We start from the raw sequence: 18,348 nt of genomic DNA, 5'->3' as shown, positions 1-18,348 counted from the left end.
TCTAATAATATATACAAATACGGCCACTTTAGCGAGCGTTTTCACTTGAATTTGCTTTCAAATACTAGGAATTCATGGTTATACAGTTCAAAATTAGTGTAGAAAGACTGTGAGGACTATATTGCTTATGTTTCCAATTGAGGCCGAATTTCTCTAGCGTCTTTTTGGTGAATCAGTCAATATATTGACGGTTCCAGTATATACTTGTAAGAAAAGTCTCTAATTGTGGTATAACTCTTAGAATACGCATTTAGAGTTTCCAGAAATGATTTAAAACTTGTAATAAGCACTTGAAATAAAAGTAAGTAGGTTCTTTCTACATACCCTTCCGTTTTCAATCACTGACATTACCCGTGGAAAGCAGGGATATGACCAGAAAACAGAAAATATTTACAACTCCGGGCAATTTAGGGAGTGTTTTCACTTGAATTTGCTTTCAAATACTAGGAATTCATGGTTATACAGCTCAAAATTAGTGTAGGAAGACTGTAAGTGAGGAGTATACTGCTTATGTTTACAATTTAAGCCGAATTTCTTGAGCGTCTTTTTGGTGAATCAGTTAATATCGTGACGGTTCCAGTATATACTTGTAAGTAAACTCTCTAATTGTGGTATAACTCCTAGAATACGCATTTAGAGCTTCCAGAAATTATTTAAAACTTGTAATAAGCACTTGAAATAAAAGTAAGTAGGTTCTTACTACATACCCTGCCATTTTCAATCACTGACATTACCTGTGGAAAGCAGGGAAATGACCAGAAAACAGAAAATATTTACAACTCCGGGCACTTTAACGAGCGTTTTCACTTGAATTTGCTTTCAAGTACTAGGAATTCATGTTTATACAGCTCAAAATTAGTGTACGGACACTGTAAGTGAGGTCTATACTGCTTATGTTTACAATTTTGGCCGAATTTCTCGAGCGTCTTTTTCGTGAATCAGTTAATATCCTGACGGTTCCAGTACATACTTGCAAGAAAACTCTCTAATTGTGGTATAACTCTTAAAATACGCATTTAGAGTTTCCAAAAATGATTTAAAACTTGTAATGAGCACTTGAAATAAAAGTAAGTATGTTGTTACTACATACCCTGCAGTTTTCAATCACTGACATTACCCGTGGAAAGCAGGGATATGACCAGAAAACAGAAAATATTTACAACTCCGGGCAATTTAGGGAGTGTTTTCACTTGAATTTGCTTTCAAATACTAGGAATTCATGGTTATACAGCTCAAAATTAGTGTAGGAAGACTGTAAGTGAGGACTATACTGCTTATGTTTACAATTTAAGCCGAATTTCTTGAGCGTCTTTTTGGTGAATCAGTTAATATCGTGACGGTTCCAGTATATACTTGTAAGTAAACTCTCTAATTGTGGTATAACTCCTAGAATACACATTTAGAGTTTCCAGAAATTATTTAAAACTTGTAATAAGCACTTGAAATAAAAGTAAGTAGGTTCTTACTACATACCCTGCCATTTTCAATCACTGACATTACCTGTGGAAAGCAGGGAAATGACCAGAAAACTGAAAATATTTACAACTCCGGGCACTTTAACGAGCGTTTTCACTTGAATTTGCTTTCAAGTACTAGGAATTCATGTTTATACAGCTCAAAATTAGTGTACGAACACTGTAAGTGAGGTCTATACTGCTTATGTTTACAATTTAGGCCGAATTTCTCGAGCGTCTTTTTCGTGAATCAGTTAATATCCTGACGGTTCCAGTACATACTTGTAAGAAAACTCATTAATGGTGGTATAAATCTTAAAATACGCATTTAGAGTTTCCAGAAATGATTTAAAACTTGTAATAAGCACTTGAAATAAAAGTAAGTATGTTGTTACTACATACCCTGCAGTTTTCAATCACTGACATTGCCTGTGGAAAGCAGGGAAATGACCACGAATCTGATAATATTAACAAATACGGCCATTTTAGCGAGCGTTTTCACTTGAATTTGCTTTCAAATCCTGGGAATTCATGTTTATACAGCTCATAATTAGTGTAGAAAGACTGTAAGTGAGGACTATACTGCTTATGTTTACAACTGAGGCCGAATTTCTCTAGCGTCTTTTTGGTGAAAGAGTCAATAACCTGTCGGTTCCAGACATACTTTTAAGATAACTGTCTAATTGTAGTATAACTCTTAAAATACACATTTAGAGTTTCCAGAAATTATTTAAAACTTGTAATAAGCCCTTGAAATAAAAGTAAGTAGGTTCTTACTACATACCCTGCCGTTTTCAATCACTGACATTACCCGTGGAAAGCAGGGAAATGACCAGAAAACTGAAAATATTTACAAATACGGCCACGTTAGCGAGCGTTTTCACTTGAATTTGCTTTCAAATACTGGGAATTCATGTTTATACAGCTCAAAATTAGTGTAGAAAGACTGTAAGTGAGGACTATACTGCTTATGTTTCCAATTGAGGCCGAATTTCTCTATCGTCTTTGTGGTGAAAGAGTCAATAACCTGTCGGTTCCAGAACATACTTTTAAGATAACCGTGTAATTGTAGTAAAACTCTTAAAATACGCATTTAGAGTTTCCAGAAATTATTTAAAACTTGTAATAAGCCCTAAAATAAAAGTAAGTAGGATCTTACTACATACCCTGCCATTTTCAATCACTGACATTACCCGTGGAAAGCAGGGAAATGACCAGAAAACTGAAAATATTTACAACTCCGGGCACCTTAGGGAGTGTTTTCACTTGAATTTTCTTTCAAGTACTAGGAATTCATGGTTATACAGCTCAAAATTAGTGTAGAAAGACTGTAAGTGAGGACTATACTGCTTATGTTTACAATTGAGGGCGAATTTCTCAAGCGTTTTTTTTGTGAAAGACTCAATAACCTGTCGGTTCCAGTACATACTTTTAAGATAACTGTCTAATTGTAGTATAACTCTTAAAATACACATTTAGAGTTTCCAGAAATTATTTAAAACTTGTAATAAGCCCTTGAAATAAAAGTAAGTAGGATCTTACTACATACCCTGTCTTTTTCAATCACTGACATTACCCGTGGAAAGCAGGGAAATGACCAGAAAACTGAAAATATTTACAAGTCCGGGCACTTTACCGAGCGTTTTCACTTGAATTTGCTTTCAAGTACTAGGAATTCATGTTTATACAGCTCAAAATTAGTGTACAAACACTGTAAGTGAGTTATATACTGCTTATGTTTACAATTGAGGCCGAATTTCTCTAGCGTCTTTTTGGTGAATCAGTTAATATCCTGACGGTTCCAGTACATACTTGTAAGAAAACTCATTAATTGAGGTATAACTCTTAAAATACGCATTTAGAGTTTCCAAAAATGATTTAAAACTTGTAATAAGCAATTGAAATAAAAGTAAGTATGTTCTTACTACATACCCTGCAGTTTTCAATCACTGACATTGCCTGTGGAAAGCAGGGAAATGACCACAAATCTGATAATATTTACAAATACGGCCACTTTAGCGAGCGTTTTCACTCGAATTTGCTTTCAAATCCTGGGAATTCATGTTTATACAGCTCAAAATTAGAGTAGAAAGACTAAGTGAGGACTATACTGCTTATGTTTACAATTGAGGCTGAATTTCTCTAGCGTCTTTTTGGTGAAAGAGTCAATAAACTGTGGGTTCCAGACATACTTTTAAGATAACTGTCTAATTGTAGTATAACTCTTAAAATACACATTTAGAGTTTCCAGAAATTATTTAAAACTTGTAATAAGCCCTTGAAATAAAAGTAAGTAGGTTCTTACTACATACCCTGCCGATTTCAATCACTGACATTACCGGTGGAAAGCAGGGAAATGAACAGAAAACTGAAAATATATACAACTCCGGGCACTTTAACGAGCGTTTTCACTTGAATATGCTTTCAAATACTAGGAATTCATGTTTATACAGCTCAAAATTAGTGTAGGAAGTCTGTAAGTGAGGACTATACTGCTTATGGTTACAATTGAGGCCGAATTTCTCAAACGTCTTTTTGGTGAATCAGTTAATATCGTGACGGTTCCAGTACATACTTGTAAGAAAACTCTCTAATTGTGGTATAAGTCTTTTTTTTTTTTTAATATATTTTATTGATTTTTTACAGAGAGGAAGGGAGAGAGATAGAGTGTTAGAAACATCGATGAGAGAGAAACATCGACCAGCTGCCTCCTGCACATCCCCCACTGGGGATATGCCCGCAACCCAGGTACATGCCCCCGACGGGAATCGAACCCGGGACCCTTCAGTCCGCAGGCCGACGCTCTATCCACTGAGCCAAACCGGTCTCGGCAAAGTCTTAAAATACCCATTTAAAGTTTCCAGAAATGATTTAAAACTTGTAATAAGCACTTGAAATTAAAGTAAGTAGGTTCTTACTACATACCCTGCAGTTTTCAATCACTGATATTACCTGTGGAAACCAGGGAAATGATCAGAAAACTGATAATATTTAAAACTACGGCCACTTTCGCGAGCGTTTTCACTTGAATTTGCTTTCAAATACTAGGAATTTATGGTTATACAGCTCAAAATTAGTGTAGGAAGACTGTGAGGACTATACTGCTTATGTTTACAATTTAAGCCGAATTTCTCGAGCGTCTTTTTGGTGAATCAGTTAATATCGTGACGGTTCCAGTACATACTTGTAAGAAAACTCATTAATTGTGGTATAACTCTTAAAATACGCATTTAGAGATTCCAGAAATGATTTAAAACTTGTAATAAGCACTTGAAATAAAAGCAAGTAGGTTCTTACTACATACCTTGCCATTTTCAATCACTGACATTACCCGTGGAAAGCATGGAAATGACAAGAAAACTGAAAATATTTACAACTCCGGGTACTTTAGGGAGTGCTTTCACTTGAATTTGCTTTCAAATACTAGGAATTCATGTTTATACAGCTCAAAATTAGTGTAGGAAGTCTGTAAGTGAGGACTATACTGCTTATGTTTACAATTGAGGCCGAATTTCTCGAGCGTCTTTTTGGTGAATCAGTTAATATCCTGACGGTTCCAGTACATACTTGCAAGAAAACTCTCTAATTGTGGTATAACTCTTAAAATACGCATTTAGAGTTTCCAAAAATGATTTAAAACTTGTAATGAGCACTTGAAATAAAAGTAAGTAGGTTCTTACTACATAGCCTGCAGTTTTCAATCACTGACATTGCCCGTGGAAGGCATTGAAATGACCACAAATCTAATAATATATACAAATACGGCCACTTTAGCGAGCGTTTTCACTTGAATTTGCTTTCAAATACTAGGAATTCATGGTTATACAGTTCAAAATTAGTGTAGAAAGACTGTGAGGACTATATTGCTTATGTTTCCAATTGAGGCCGAATTTCTCTAGCGTCTTTTTGGTGAATCAGTCAATATATTGACGGTTCCAGTATATACTTGTAAGAAAAGTCTCTAATTGTGGTATAACTCTTAGAATACGCATTTAGAGTTTCCAGAAATGATTTAAAACTTGTAATAAGCACTTGAAATAAAAGTAAGTAGGTTCTTTCTACATACCCTTCCGTTTTCAATCACTGACATTACCCGTGGAAAGCAGGGATATGACCAGAAAACAGAAAATATTTACAACTCCGGGCAATTTAGGGAGTGTTTTCACTTGAATTTGCTTTCAAATACTAGGAATTCATGGTTATACAGCTCAAAATTAGTGTAGGAAGACTGTAAGTGAGGAGTATACTGCTTATGTTTACAATTTAAGCCGAATTTCTTGAGCGTCTTTTTGGTGAATCAGTTAATATCGTGACGGTTCCAGTATATACTTGTAAGTAAACTCTCTAATTGTGGTATAACTCCTAGAATACGCATTTAGAGCTTCCAGAAATTATTTAAAACTTGTAATAAGCACTTGAAATAAAAGTAAGTAGGTTCTTACTACATACCCTGCCATTTTCAATCACTGACATTACCTGTGGAAAGCAGGGAAATGACCAGAAAACAGAAAATATTTACAACTCCGGGCACTTTAACGAGCGTTTTCACTTGAATTTGCTTTCAAGTACTAGGAATTCATGTTTATACAGCTCAAAATTAGTGTACGGACACTGTAAGTGAGGTCTATACTGCTTATGTTTACAATTTTGGCCGAATTTCTCGAGCGTCTTTTTCGTGAATCAGTTAATATCCTGACGGTTCCAGTACATACTTGCAAGAAAACTCTCTAATTGTGGTATAACTCTTAAAATACGCATTTAGAGTTTCCAAAAATGATTTAAAACTTGTAATGAGCACTTGAAATAAAAGTAAGTATGTTGTTACTACATACCCTGCAGTTTTCAATCACTGACATTACCCGTGGAAAGCAGGGATATGACCAGAAAACAGAAAATATTTACAACTCCGGGCAATTTAGGGAGTGTTTTCACTTGAATTTGCTTTCAAATACTAGGAATTCATGGTTATACAGCTCAAAATTAGTGTAGGAAGACTGTAAGTGAGGACTATACTGCTTATGTTTACAATTTAAGCCGAATTTCTTGAGCGTCTTTTTGGTGAATCAGTTAATATCGTGACGGTTCCAGTATATACTTGTAAGTAAACTCTCTAATTGTGGTATAACTCCTAGAATACGCATTTAGAGTTTCCAGAAATTATTTAAAACTTGTAATAAGCACTTGAAATAAAAGTAAGTAGGTTCTTACTACATACCCTGCCATTTTCAATCACTGACATTACCTGTGGAAAGCAGGGAAATGACCAGAAAACTGAAAATATTTACAACTCCGGGCACTTTAACGAGCGTTTTCACTTGAATTTGCTTTCAAGTACTAGGAATTCATGTTTATACAGCTCAAAATTAGTGTACGAACACTGTAAGTGAGGTCTATACTGCTTATGTTTACAATTTAGGCCGAATTTCTCGAGCGTCTTTTTCGTGAATCAGTTAATATCCTGACGGTTCCAGTACATACTTGTAAGAAAACTCATTAATGGTGGTATAAATCTTAAAATACGCATTTAGAGTTTCCAGAAATGATTTAAAACTTGTAATAAGCACTTGAAATAAAAGTAAGTATGTTGTTACTACATACCCTGCAGTTTTCAATCACTGACATTGCCTGTGGAAAGCAGGGAAATGACCACGAATCTGATAATATTAACAAATACGGCCATTTTAGCGAGCGTTTTCACTTGAATTTGCTTTCAAATCCTGGGAATTCATGTTTATACAGCTCATAATTAGTGTAGAAAGACTGTAAGTGAGGACTATACTGCTTATGTTTACAACTGAGGCCGAATTTCTCTAGCGTCTTTTTGGTGAAAGAGTCAATAACCTGTCGGTTCCAGACATACTTTTAAGATAACTGTCTAATTGTAGTATAACTCTTAAAATACACATTTAGAGTTTCCAGAAATTATTTAAAACTTGTAATAAGCCCTTGAAATAAAAGTAAGTAGGTTCTTACTACATACCCTGCCGTTTTCAATCACTGACATTACCCGTGGAAAGCAGGGAAATGACCAGAAAACTGAAAATATTTACAAATACGGCCACGTTAGCGAGCGTTTTCACTTGAATTTGCTTTCAAATACTGGGAATTCATGTTTATACAGCTCAAAATTAGTGTAGAAAGACTGTAAGTGAGGACTATACTGCTTATGTTTCCAATTGAGGCCGAATTTCTCTATCGTCTTTGTGGTGAAAGAGTCAATAACCTGTCGGTTCCAGAACATACTTTTAAGATAACCGTGTAATTGTAGTAAAACTCTTAAAATACGCATTTAGAGTTTCCAGAAATTATTTAAAACTTGTAATAAGCCCTTGAAATAAAAGTAAGTAGGATCTTACTACATACCCTGCCATTTTCAATCACTGACATTACCCGTGGAAAGCAGGGAAATGACCAGAAAACTGAAAATATTTACAACTCCGGGCACCTTAGGGAGTGTTTTCACTTGAATTTTCTTTCAAGTACTAGGAATTCATGGTTATACAGCTCAAAATTAGTGTAGAAAGACTGTAAGTGAGGACTATACTGCTTATGTTTACAATTGAGGGCGAATTTCTCAAGCGTTTTTTTTGTGAAAGACTCAATAACCTGTCGGTTCCAGTACATACTTTTAAGATAACTGTCTAATTGTAGTATAACTCTTAAAATACACATTTAGAGTTTCCAGAAATTATTTAAAACTTGTAATAAGCCCTTGAAATAAAAGTAAGTAGGATCTTACTACATACCCTGTCTTTTTCAATCACTGACATTACCCGTGGAAATCAGGGAAATGACCAGAAAACTGAAAATATTTACAACTCCGGGCACTTTACCGAGCGTTTTCACTTGAATTTGCTTTCAAGTACTAGGAATTCATGTTTATACAGCTCAAAATTAGTGTACAAACACTGTAAGTGAGTTATATACTGCTTATGTTTACAATTGAGGCCGAATTTCTCTAGCGTCTTTTTGGTGAATCAGTTAATATCCTGACGGTTACAGTACATACTTGTAAGAAAACTCATTAATTGAGGTATAACTCTTAAAATACGCATTTAGAGTTTCCAAAAATGATTTAAAACTTGTAATAAGCAATTGAAATAAAAGTAAGTATGTTCTTACTACATACCCTGCAGTTTTCAATCACTGATATTACCTGTGGAAACCAGGGAAATGACCAGAAAACTGATAATATTTAAAACTACGGCCACTTTAGCGAGCGTTTTCACTTGAATTTGCTTTCAAATACTAGGAATTTATGGTTATACAGCTCAAAATTAGTGTAGGAAGACTGTGAGGACTATACTGCTTATGTTTCCAATTTAAGCCGAATTTCTCGAGCGTCTTTTTGGTGAATCAGTTAATATCGTTACGGTTCCAGTACATACTTGTAAGAAAACTCATTAATTGTGGTATAACTCTTAAAATACGCATTTAGAGTTTCCAGAAATGATTTAAAACTTGTAATAAGCACTTGAAATAAAAGCAAGTAGGTTCTTACTACATACCCTGCCATTTTCAATCACTGACATTACCCGTGGAAAGCATGGAAATGACAACAAAACTGAAAATATTTACAACTCCGGGTACTTTAGGGAGTGCTTTCACTTGAATTTGCTTTCAAATACTAGGAATTCATGTTTATACAGCTCAAAATTAGTGTAGAAAGACTGTAAGTGAGGACTATACTGCTTATGTTTACAACTGAGGCCGAATTTCTCGAGCGTCTTTTTGGTGAATCAGTTAATATCCTGACCGTTCCAGTACATACTTGTAAGAAAACTGTCTAATTGTGGTATAACTCTTAAAATATGCATTTAGAGTTTCCAGGAATGATTAAAATCCTGTAACAAACACTTGAAATAAAAGTAAGTAGATTATTACTACATACCCTGGCGTTTTCAATCACTGACATTACCCGTGGAAAGCAGGGAAATGACCAGAAAACTGAAAATATTTACAACTCCGGGCACTTTACCGAGCGTTTTCACTTGAATTTGCTTTCAAAAACTAGGAATTCATGTTTATACAGCTCAAAATTAGTGTACAAAGACTGTAAGTGAGGTCTATACTACTTATGTTTACAATTGAGGCCGAATTTCTCTATCGTCTTTGTGGGGAAAGAGTCAATAACCTGTCGGTTCCAGTACATACTTTTAAGATAACTGTCTAATTGTAGTATAACTCTTAAAATACGCATTTAGAGTTTCCAGAAATTATTTAAAACTTGTATTAAGCCCTTGAAATAAAAGTAAGTACGTTCTTACTACATACCCTGCTGTTTTCAATCACTGACATTACCCGTGGAAAGCAGGGAAATGACCAGAAAACTGAAAATATTTACAACTCCGGGCACTTTAGGGAGTGTTTTCACTTGAATTTGCTTTCAAGTACTAGGAATTCATGTTTATACAGCTCAAAATTAGTGTAGAAAGACTGTAAGTGAGGACTATACTGCTTATGTTTACAATTTAACCCGAATTTCTCGAGCGTCTTTTTGGTGAATCTGTTAATATCGTGACGGTTCCAGTACATACTTGTAAGAAAACTCTCCAATTGTGGTATAACTCTTAAAATACGCATTTAGAGTTTCCAGAAATGATTTAAAACTTGTAATAAGCACTTGAAATAAAAATAATTAGGTTCTTACTACATACCCTGCCATTTTCAATCACTGACATTACCCGTGGAAAGCAGGGAAATGACAAGAAAACTGAAAATATTTACAATTCCGGGTACTTTAGGGAGTGCTTTCACTTGAATTTGCTTTCAAATACTAGGAATTCATGTTTATACAGCTCAAAATTAGTGTAGAAAGACTTTAAATTAGGACTATACTGCTAATGTTTACAATTGAGGTTGAATTTCTCTAGCGTCTTTTTGGTGAATCAGTCAATAACCTGAGGGTTCCAGTATATACTTGTAAGAAAACCCTCTAATTGTGGTATAACTCCTAGAATACGCATTTAGAGTTTCCAGAAATGATTTAAAACTTGTAATAAGCAGTTGAAATAAAAGTAAGTAGGTTCTTACTACATACCCTGCCATTTTCAATCACTGACATTACCTGTGGAAAGCAGGGAAATGACCAGAAAACAGAAAATATTTACAACTCCGGGCACTTTAACGAGCGTTTTCACTTGAATTTGCTTTCACGTACTAGGAATTCATGTTTATACAGCTCAAAATTAGTGTACGAACACTGTAAGTACATACCCTGCAGTTTTCAATCACTGACATTGCCTGTGGAAAGCAGGGAAATGACCACAAATCTGATAATATTTACAAATACGGCCACTTTAGCGAGCGTTTTCACTTGAATTTGCTTTCAAATCCTGGGAATTCATGTTTATACAGCTCAAAATTAGTGTAGAAAGACTAAGTGAGGACTATACTGCTTATATTTACAATTGAGGCAGAATTTCTCTAGCGTCTTTTTGGTGAAAGAGTCAATAAACTGTCGGTTCCAGACATACTTTTAAGATAACTGTCTAATTGTAGTATAACTCTTAAAATACACATTTAGAGTTTCCAGAAATTATTTAAAACTTGTAATAAGCCCTTGAAATAAAAGTAAGTAGGTTCTTACTACATACCCTGCCGATTTCAATCACTGACATTACCCGTGGAAAGCAGGGAAATGAACAGAAAACTGAAAATATATACAACTCCGGGCACTTTAACGAGCGTTTTCTCTTGAATATGCTTTCAAATACTAGGAATTCATGTTTATACAGCTCAAAATTAGTGTAGGAAGTCTGTAAGTGAGGACTATACTGCTTATGTTTACAATTGAGGCCGAATTTCTCAAACGTCTTTTTGGTGAATCAGTTAATATCGTGACGGCTCCAGTACATACTTGTCAGAAAACTCTCTAATTGTGGTATAAGTCTTAAAATACGCATTTAAAGTTTCCAGAAATGATTTAAAACTTGTAATAAGCACTTGAAATTAAAGTAAGTAGGTTCTTACTACATACCCTGCAGTTTTCAATCACTGATATTACCTGTGGAAACCAGGGAAATGACCAGAAAACTGATAATATTTAAAACTACGGCCACTTTAGCGAGCGTTTTCACTTCAATTTGCTTTCAAATACTAGGAATTTATGGTTATACAGCTCAAAATTAGTGTAGGAAGACTGTGAGGACTATACTGCTTATGTTTACAACTGAGGCCGAATTTCTCGAGCGTCTTTTTGGTGAATCAGTTAATATCCTGACCGTTCCAGTACATACTTGTAAGAAAACTCTCTAATTGTGGTATAAGTCTTTTTTTTTTTTTTTAATATATTTTATTGATTTTTTACAGAGAGGAAGGGAGAGAGATAGAGTGTTAGAAACATCGATGAGAGAGAAACATCGACCAGCTGCCTCCTGCACATCACCCACTGGGGATATGCCCGCAACCCAGGTACATGCCCCCGACGGGAATCGAACCCGGGACCCTTCAGTCCGCAGGCCGACGCTCTATCCACTGAGCCAAACCGGTCTCGGCAAAGTCTTAAAATACCCATTTAAAGTTTCCAGAAATGATTTAAAACTTGTAATAAGGACTTGAAATTAAAGTAAGTAGGTTCTTACTACATACCCTGCAGTTTTCAATCACTGATATTACCTGTGGAAACCAGGGAAATGATCAGAACTGATAATATTTAAAACTACGGCCACTTTAGCGAGCGTTTTCACTTGAATTTGCTTTCAAATACTAGGAATTTATGGTTATACAGCTCAAAATTAGTGTAGGAAGACTGTGAGGACTATACTGCTTATGTTTACAATTTAAGCCGAATTTCTCCAGCGTCTTTTTGGTGAATCAGTTAATATCGTGACGGTTCCAGTACATACTTGTAAGAAAACTCATTAATTGTGGTATAACTCTTAAAATACGCATTTAGAGATTCCAGAAATGATTTAAAACTTGTAATAAGCACTTGAAATAAAAGCAAGTAGGTTCTTACTACATACCTTGCCATTTTCAATCACTGACATTACCCGTGGAAAGCATGGAAATGACAAGAAAACTGAAAATATTTACAACTCCGGGTACTTTAGGGAGTGCTTTCACTTGAATTTGCTTTCAAATACTAGGAATTCATGTTTATACAGCTCAAAATTAGTGTAGAAAGACTGTAAGTGAGGACTATACTGCTTATGTTTACAACTGAGGCCGAATTTCTCGAGCGTCTTTTTGGTGAATCAGTTAATATCCTGACCGTTCCAGTACATACTTGTAAGAAAACTGTCTAATTGTGGTACAACTCTTAAAATATGCATTTAGAGTTTCCAGGAATGATTAAAATCCTGTAACAAACACTTGAAATAAAAGTAAGTAGATTATTACTACATACCCTGGCGTTTTCAATCACTGACATTACCCGTGGAAAGCAGGGAAATGACCAGAAAACTGAAAATATTTACAACTCCGGGCACTTTACCGAGCGTTTTCACTTGAATTTGCTTTCAAAAACTAGGAATTCATGTTTATACAGCTCAAAATTAGTGAACAAAGACTGTAAGTGAGGTCTATACTACTTATGTTTACAATTGAGGCCGAATTTCTCTATCGTGTTTGTGGTGAAAGAGTCAATAACCTGTCGGTTCCAGTACATACTTTTAAGATAACTGTCTAATTGTAGTATAACTCTTAAAATACGCATTTAGAGTTTCCAGAAATTATTTAAAACTTGTATTAAGCCCTTGAAATAAAAGTAAGTAGGATCTTACTACATACCCTGCCGTTTTCAATCACTGACATTACCCGTGGAAAGCAGGGAAATGACCAGAAAACTGAAAATATTTACAACTCCGGGCACTTTACCGAGCGTTTTCACTTGAATTTGCTTTCAAGTACTAGGAATTCATGTTTATACAGCTCAAAATTAGTGTACAAACACTGTAAGTGAGGTCTATACTACTTATGTTTACAATTTAGGCCGAATTTCTCTAGCGTCTTTTTGGTGAATCAGTTAATATCCTGACGGTTCCAGTACATACTTGTAAGAAAACTCATTAATTGAGGTATAACTCTTAAAATACGCATTTAGAGTTTCCAAAAATGATTTAAAACTTGTAATAAGCAATTGAAATAAAAGTAAGTATGTTCTTACTACGTACCCTGCAGTTTTCAATCACTGACATTGCCTGTGGAAAAGAGGGAAATGACCACAAATCTGATAATATTTACAAATACGGCCACTTTAGCGAGCGTTTTCACTTGAATTTGATTTCAAATCCTGGGAATTCATGTTTATACAGCTCAAAATTAGTGTAGAAAGACTAAGTGAGGACTATACTGCTTATGTTTACAATTGAGGCTGAATTTCTCTAGCGTCTTTTTGGTGAAAGAGTCAATAAACTGTCGGTTCCAGACATACTTTTAAGATAACTGTCTAATTGTAGTATAACTCTTAAAATACACATTTAGAGTTTCCAGAAATTATTTAAAACTTGTAATAAGCCCTTGAAATAAAAGTAAGTAGGTTCTTACTACATACCCTGCCGATTTCAATCACTGACATTACCCGTGGAAAGCAGGGAAATGAACAGAAAACTGAAAATATATACAACTCCGGGCACTTTAACGAGCGTTTTCACTTGAATATGCTTTCAAATACTAGGAATTCATGTTTATACAGCTCAAAATTAGTGTAGGAAGTCTGTAAGTGAGGACTATACTGCTTATGTTTACAATTGAGGCCGAATTTCTCAAACGTCTTTTTGGTGAATCAGTTAATATCGTGACGGCTCCAGTACATACTTGTAAGAAAACTCTCTAATTGTGGTATAAGTCTTAAAATACGCATTTAAAGTTTCCAGAAATGATTTAAAACTTGTAATAAGCACTTGAAATTAAAGTAAGTAGGTTCTTACTACATACCCTGCAGTTTTCAATCACTGATATTACCTGTGGAAACCAGGGAAATGACCAGAAATCTGATAATATTTAAAACTACGGCCACTTTAGCGAGCGTTTTCACTTGAATTTGCTTTCAAATACTAGGAATTTATGGTTATACAGCTCAAAATTAGTGTAGGAAGACTGTGAGGACTATACTGCTTATGTTTACAATTGAGGCCGAATTTCTCGAGCGTCTTTTTGGTGAATCAGTTAATATCATGACCGTTCCAGTACATACTTGTAAGAAAACTGTCTAATTGTGGTAAATCTCTTAAAATATGCATTTAGAGTCTCCAGGAATGATTAAAATCCTGTAACAAACACTTGAAATAAAAGTAAGTAGATTATTACTACATACCCTGGCGTTTTCAATCACTGAGATTACCCTTGGAAAGCAGGGAAATGACCAGAAAACTGAAAATATTTACAACTCCGGGCACTTTACCGAGCGTTTTCACTTGAATTTGCTTTCAAAAACTAGGAATTCATGTTTATACAGCTCAAAATTAGTGTACAAAGACTGTAAGTGAGGTCTATACTACTTATGTTTACAATTGAGGCCGAATTTCTCTATCGTCTTTGTGGGGAAAGAGTCAATAACCTGTCGGTTCCAGTACATACTTTTAAGATAACTGTCTAATTGTAGTATAACTCTTAAAATACGCATTTAGAGTTTCCAGAAATTATTTAAAACTTGTATTAAGCCCTTGAAATAAAAGTAAGTAGGTTCTAACTACATACCCTGCTGTTTTCAATCACTGACGTTACCCGTGGAAAGCAGGGAAATGACCAGAAAACTGAAAATATTTACAACTCCGGGCACTTTAGGGAGTGTTTTCACTTGAATTTGCTTTCAAATACTAGGAATTCATGGTTATACAGTTCAAAATTAGTGTAGAAAGACTGTGAGGACTATATTGCTTATGTTTCCAATTGAGGCCGAATTTCTCTAGCGTCTTTTTGGTGAATCAGTCAATATATTGACGGTTCCAGTATATACTTGTAAGAAAAGTCTCTAATTGTGGTATAACTCTTAGAATACGCATTTAGAGTTTCCAGAAATGATTTAAAACTTGTAATAAGCACTTGAAATAAAAGTAAGTAGGTTCTTTCTACAAACCCTGCCGTTTTCAATCACTGACATTACCCGTGGAAAGCAGGGATATGACCAGAAAACAGAAAATATTTACAACTCCGGGCACTTTAGGGAGTGTTTTCACTTGAATTTGCTTTCAAATACTAGGAATTCATGGTTATACAGCTCAAAATTAGTGTAGGAAGACTGTAAGTGAGGACTATACTGCTTATGTTTACAATTTAAGCCGAATTTCTTGAGCGTCTTTTTGGTGAATCAGTTAATATCGTGACGGTTCCAGTATATACTTGTAAGTAAACTCTGTAATTGTGGTATAACTCCTAGAATACGCATTTAGAGTTTCCAGAAATTATTTAAAACTTGTAATAAGCACTTGAAATAAAAGTAAGTAGGTTCTTACTACATACCCTGCCATTTTCAATCACTGACATTACCTGTGGAAAGCAGGGAAATGACCAGAAAACAGAAAATATTTACAACTCCGGGCACTTTAACGGGCGTTTTCACTTGAATTTGCTTTCAAGTACTAGGAATTCATGTTTATACAGCTCAAAATTAGTGTACGAACACTGTAAGTGAGGTCTATACTGCTTATGTTTACAATTTAGGCCGAATTTCTCGAGCGTCTTTTTGGTGAATCAGTTAATATCCTGACGGTTCCAGTACATACTTGCAAGAAAACTCTCTAATTGTGGTATAACTCTTAAAATACGCATTTAGAGTTTCCAAAAAAGATTTAAAACTTGTAATGAGCACTTGAAATAAAAGTAAGTAGGTTCTTACTACATAGCCTGCAGTTTTCAATCACTGACATTGCCCGTGGAAGGCATTGAAATGACCACAAATCTAATAATATATACAAATACGGCCACTTTAGCGAGCGTTTTCACTTGAATTTGCTTTCAAATACTAGGAATTCATGGTTATACAGTTCAAAATTAGTGTAGAAAGACTGTGAGGACTATATTGCTTATGTTTCCAATTGAGGCCGAATTTCTCTAGCGTCTTTTTGGTGAATCAGTCAATATATTGACGGTTCCAGTATATACTTGTAAGAAAAGTCTCTAATTGTGGTATAACTCTTAGAATACGCATTTAGAGTTTCCAGAAATGATTTAAAACTTGTAATAAGCACTTGAAATAAAAGTAAGTAGGTTCTTTCTACATACCCTGCCGTTTTCAATCACTGACATTACCCGTGGAAAGCAGGGATATGACCAGAAAACAGAAAATATTTACAACTCCGGGCAATTTAGGGAGTGTTTTCACTTGAATTTGCTTTCAAATACTAGGAATTCATGGTTATACAGCTCAAAATTAGTGTAGGAAGACTGTAAGTGAGGACTATACTGCTTATGTTTACAATTTAAGCCGAATTTCTTGAGCGTCTTTTTGGTGAATCAGTTAATATCGTGACGGTTCCAGTATATACTTGTAAGTAAACTCTCTAATTGTGGTATAACTCCTAGAATACGCATTTAGAGTTTCCAGAAATTATTTAAAACTTGTAATAAGCACTTGAAATAAAAGTAAGTAGGTTCTTACTACATACCCTGCCATTTTCAATCACTGACATTACCTGTGGAAAGCAGGGAAATGACCAGAAAACAGAAAATATTTACAACTCCGGGCACTTTACCGAGCGTTTTCACTTGAATTTGCTTTCAAGTACTAGGAATTCATGTTTATACAGCTCAAAATTAGTGTACGAACACTGTAAGTGAGGTCTATACTGCTTATGTTTACAATTTAGGCCGAATTTCTCGAGCGTCTTTTTCGTGAATCAGTTAATATCCTGACGGTTCCAGTACATACTTGTAAGAAAACTCATTAATGGTGGTATAAATCTTAAAATACGCATTTAGAGTTTCCAGAAATGATTTAAAACTTGTAATAAGCACTTGAAATAAAAGTAAGTATGTTGTTACTACATACCCTGCAGTTTTCAATCACTGACATTGCCTGTGGAAAGCAGGGAAATGACCACGAATCTGATAATATTAACAAATACGGCCATTTTAGCGAGCGTTTTCACTTGAATTTGCTTTCAAATCCTGGGAATTCATGTTTATACAGCTCAAAATTAGTGTAGAAAGACTGTAAGTGAGGACTATACTGCTTATGTTTCCAATTGAGGCCGAATTTCTCTATCGTCTTTGTGGTGAAAGAGTCAATAACCTGTCGGTTCCAGAACATACTTTTAAGATAACCGTGTAATTGTAGTAAAACTCTTAAAATACGCATTTAGAGTTTCCAGAAATTATTTAAAACTTGTAATAAGCCCTTGAAATAAAAGTAAGTAGGTTCTTACTACATACCCTGCCGTTTTCAATCACTGACATTACCCGTGGAAAGCAGGGAAATGACCAAAAAACTGAAAATATTTACAAATACGGCCACGTTAGCGAGCGTTTTCACTTGAATTTGCTTTCAAATACTGGTAATTCATGTTTATACAGCTCAAAATTAGTGTAGAAAGACTGTAAGTGAGGACTATACTGCTTATGTTTCCAATTGAGGCCGAATTTCTCTATCGTCTTTGTGGTGAAAGAGTCAATAACCTGTCGGTTCCAGAACATACTTTTAAGATAACCGTGTAATTGTAGTAAAACTCTTAAAATACGCATTTAGAGTTTCCAGAAATTATTTAAAACTTGTAATAAGCCCTTGAAATAAAAGGAAGTAGGTTCTTACTACATACCCTGCCATTTTCAATCACTGACATTACCCGTGGAAAGCAGGGAAATGACCAGAAAACTGAAAATATTTACAACTCCGGGCACCTTAGGGAGTGTTTTCACTTGAATTTTCTTTCAAGTACTAGGAATTCATGGTTATACAGCTCAAAATTAGTGTAGAAAGACTGTAAGTGAGGACTATACTGCTTATGTTTACAAT

The sequence above is a fragment of the Myotis nattereri genome, assembly GCF_964212035.1.
Source record: "Myotis nattereri genome assembly, chromosome: 8".
In the NCBI taxonomy this organism is placed as follows: Eukaryota; Metazoa; Chordata; class Mammalia; order Chiroptera; family Vespertilionidae; genus Myotis; species Myotis nattereri.
This window is presented reverse-complemented; position numbering follows the sequence as displayed.